This window comes from Hyperolius riggenbachi, chromosome 2 (genome assembly GCF_040937935.1).
Source record: "Hyperolius riggenbachi isolate aHypRig1 chromosome 2, aHypRig1.pri, whole genome shotgun sequence".
Classification (NCBI taxonomy): domain Eukaryota; kingdom Metazoa; phylum Chordata; class Amphibia; order Anura; family Hyperoliidae; genus Hyperolius; species Hyperolius riggenbachi.
In genome coordinates, this window is record NC_090647.1 from 226185469 (window position 1) to 226190062 (window position 4594).

The window sequence follows — 4594 nt, forward strand, 5'->3', positions numbered from 1 at the left end:
TTGTCAGATCTGAAATATATCAGTTGCTGTCAGTAAAATATCAGTTGCTGTCAGTTATAGCTGAGAGGAAAACTGATGTACCCGGTAATGTCCATGTTTCCCTATGGCTCAAGTGGGCGATGTTACAGTTTAACTGTGTGCTGACCAGAAAGCTGTTATGGGGTAATGGCTATTTTCAAAATGGAGGACGGAAAATTCCCTTGATCACAGTGAACAAACAGGACGCGGGACAGGAGAAAGACACTGAGGAGTAGACTACATGGAAGGTAAGTATGACTTGTGTATGCTTATTTTGACTTTTATTTTCAGTACAGGTTTTCTTTAAAGTAATAGAGGCAGATCTGCTGATCTGTATTGGCACAATTACAAGATGCATATAATTTGCAAAAAATGTGTATGCAAGCTGGAGAAATTAGCGTCTCAGTGACCATCACTGCCCAGTAACTTGAAGGTTGTCAGCATTTCTGCTATTTCTGCTATTTCTGCATGGGCAGAACGGTGGCGTAGTGGTTAGTGCAGTCTTCTTGCATCGCTGGATCCCCGGTTTGAATCCCAGCTGTAATGGATTGCGGAGACACCGCCGCGCGGTCTGACAGCAGGGCGGCTGATTCCGCGTTCAGACCGGCGGTTTCTCCGCAGCCGCATGCGTCTGGTTTGTCTGAGCCTAGTAGTACACACAGATGGAGAGCTACGCGCGCGCGCGCCATGACAGACAGGCCCTTTATGCCAATAGGAGAGGGATCAGCTGATCTGGACGATCAGCTGATCCCAGAGCAGTAGGTGATTGGTTGAATGGGACTGGGCGGCGCTGAGGAGCGCTCTGCTATATATACTTCTCGCCTGTCAGTGGCTGGTTGTCTGCCGTTGCGAATGCTTATGTTTTAGCACTCAGACCATAGTCAGATCCTTCAGTGTGTTAGAACCAGGTGGACCTGGGAATTCACACTTAGCCAGATTACTGTGTTATTGCTGTGTTATACTTTAGACCAGTTCCAGGGTGTTGAGACCACGGACCTCACACCCAAGACTAGGGATACTGTATCATTGCTGTGTTATACTTTAGACCGGTTCCAGGGTGTTGAGACCATGGACCTCACACCCAAGATTAGGGATACTGTGTCATTGCTGTGTTATTCTGTAGATCAGTCCCTGAGTGTTGAGACCACGGACCTCACACTCTAGACTAGGCCTCTGCTTGATATCTGTTATGACCTATTGCTCTCCTGACTCTGCTCCTGCTCTCTGATTCGGTACCTTTGCACATCTGATTACCTGTTGCCAACCCTGCCTGTCCCTGGTTACCGAATCAGCCTTCTGTCTCTGTACTTTTTCTGCTCGTGTGTTGCCGACCCGGCCTGACCCTTCTACCTGTGACACCCCCCCGGTGGGGTGTCCAGTAGCTGCAGGGACTCCCTGTCTCTCAGAGGGACCTCTCTGCAATCCAGTCAGGGACTCAATCTCATTGGAGTCCTTTGACTGCAGTAGAGTCTGATTCACAGCTGTTCAGGGAATCACTGACTCTCTGTGTATCTCCAACCTACCAGGAGATACTCATTATCCGGTCTAGAGTCACCTGCTCCTCAGGGGGTCCAGACTCATATACTGTTGCACCACACACTTACACTTATCAGGTGTCCAAAGGTTAGTTATACTTGTATTATTGGTGATTCTGCAGATCATCAATAATCAGGTATAAATCTGTATTCTTGGTGATACTGCAGATCACCAATAATCAGATTCTCTCTGTGTGCTGACACCGATCGTTACACCAGCTAGGTCAACATCTGCGAGGAGTTTGTATGTTCTCCCCGTGTCTGTGTGGGTGTCCTCCAGGCACTCCGGTTTCCTCCCACATCCCAGATAAGTTAATTGGCTTCCCCCTAAATTAGCCCTAGGCTAAAATATACATACACTACACAATACATACATAGACATATGACTATGGTAGGGACTAGATTGTGAGCTCCTCTGAAGGACAGTTAGTGACAAGACTATATATACTCTGTATAGCGTTGCGGAAGATGTCGGCGCTATATAAATAATAATAATAATAATTTCTGTGGTTGTTCCTAATGAAAGCCTGTTGCTAGCGAGTCCACGAGTCAGAGTACCTAGTGACTGCGACTAAGCTTCTTATGTGACATGACCTTTGAGCAACCTTAATTGAGCCTGTGATGGTATTCATGCTCCATACGAATGTTTAAAAACCCATAAATAGAAAGTCAGTTGTCATTTGTAAGTGTTTGCAATATGCAGAAGTGGGTGAAATCTTTGTTAGATATCAGAAAAAGGAAGGGCTGGTATCATCAATGGTGATCCTTATTTATTGATGGGGAGGTGGGATTAAACATAAAGGAGAAAGCTGTGGAGAGGTTCAGACAGGCAGCAAGGAGATATGATGTCAGAAATACTGAAGTGAAAAATGGTAATTGAAGAATTCTATCTGAAACTATTCCAAAGCTTTATCAGATGTAAAAGAAGAAACTGAAAATGATTGGATGATAGTAAACACTGCATAAGCAAATTCTGCAGAGGAAGTATTGGAGTTTGAAAACCTTTAAAAAAAATAGATCAGGTTTCACTTGTGATGAAAACAGTCCTCACCAGATAAGAATAAGATATTTAAAATTAGTATGAAGAGATAATTGTGCTGTATAGGCTAAACCACCAATAGAATAAGAACAATACAACCAATAAAATAAATAAAGAAATAAAAACCAACAAAACGTAGTAAAAATTTTGAGTGCAGGTTCCCTAGTACATCTTCTGTGCAGCACAATAACAGGAATGGTGCCCCTATGACTAGTGTATAACATACAGTGTTTAGGTGTTTCCACAATAACCAGTTAATGTCCACAATCCAAGTAAAGGAAAGATAAAGACAGGAGCTATTACCTGTTTATAATAGATACTGAAATAAATGGGGGGGGGGGCAATGTAAACAAATGTATGTAAGGGTGCATTCATATGTTAGTTGATTAACATCTTCTTGAGAGACAGGTGGATTAGACATATGCTGCAAGCCGCGCTTGCTCTGACTTTGATGCTGCCATAGTTGTAATTTTATTATATCTACTGTATAGTGGCACAGCGGGATTTGAGTTGCTACAACATGGAGGGGAATAGTATTTCATACCACCAAGAATTTCAGCTGCAGCAGGTTGAGCCAAATGAAGGCTCACCCTGTGCCCAACTCACTGGTCAGCCAAACCATACATACTCCTACTTTGATCATTTATAGTGGTACATTGACAACAATCCAATATCACTTTCAGCCTCGCCCACCCCTTGAGACTACGATTAAGCGTTCTGGAATTTTATGGCTAATCATTTTTTTCTCATCCACAGCACATACTGCAGCATAGTGCCATAGCAGAAAACATTCTCCCCTGCAGTGATGGGCGTAGCAATCACCCCTGCGACCCCTGCCCTTGCAAGGGGGCCCAGAGGCTTTGGGGGCCCCTCCTCCTTTCTCTCCCCAACCGTAAGTGCAGCCAATTAGCAAATAAACATCCTGTTTGCTCACAAAAACCATGTGCAGGAGAGTGTGTAATTTTTTCCTGCTTCCAGACACTGTTTCACAGCAGAAAACTCTCTGCTGCCAGTTCCTGATCACGTGACCTGCATGGGATTCAGGGACCAAGAGGGGCCCATACTATCATTTTTACAGGGGGGCACTATTACATCTAGTTCCGCCCCTGCCTGCGGTGATGTGTTCTCCCTATGTTTGTGTGGGTTTCTTCCACACATCCCAAAAAACACAGACAACCTGTTTGATATCCTCCAAAACTGTCTCTACACTATTGTAGTGTTATAACATTATGATAGTGATAAGGATTAGATTGTGAGCTGCATAAACCGGGGGCAGGTTTCAATCTTTAAGGTCAGGAAGCAGTTACTCACTCAAGGAAATCCAGTATTTTCAATAGCAGAAATGTTTTCAGCAAAGTTCAAAACATCCTGGCATTGACTTTTAAGTTTCCTGACAGGATGTGTATTTTTATTATGTGTGTTATTATTATTATTACTGTATATTCTGGTGTATAAGACTACTTTTTAACCCTTGAAAATCATCTGAAAAGTCAGGGGTCGTCTTATACACCGGGTGTCATTGATGCCGGGTGGTACGCTCTATCCTGTTACCAACTCTCAGATCTCGCTGCTGAGGACTGTAGTGAAGCAGTGCATGTGCACATGTACAAGATCTGAGAGGCAGAGAAGGAGGTAAATAGGATACAAGGGTGGGCCAGAAGCGTGAAAGAGGCGTGTTTTATGGGCACAGCACGATCTATTCTTCCATACCGCTCTGATAAACAGGGAGACAAGGAGAGCTGACCAATTCACTTAGGGAGAGGGGGAGTTGACCAATCCAACCAGTCAATCAACCTACATACTGTTATATACTGGTTATCACATACAGTACAGCACCAGTATATGTTCATACATAGCATCACTATATGATTTTATTTAATTGTTTAATTGTTTTTTTTTTTTTTTATTTGGTGTGTGTTGGAAGAGTCTTATATGGTGAGTATATCCCAAACTCTATATTTTAACTGGAAAGGTTGGGAAGGTCATTTTGTACGCCCAGTCG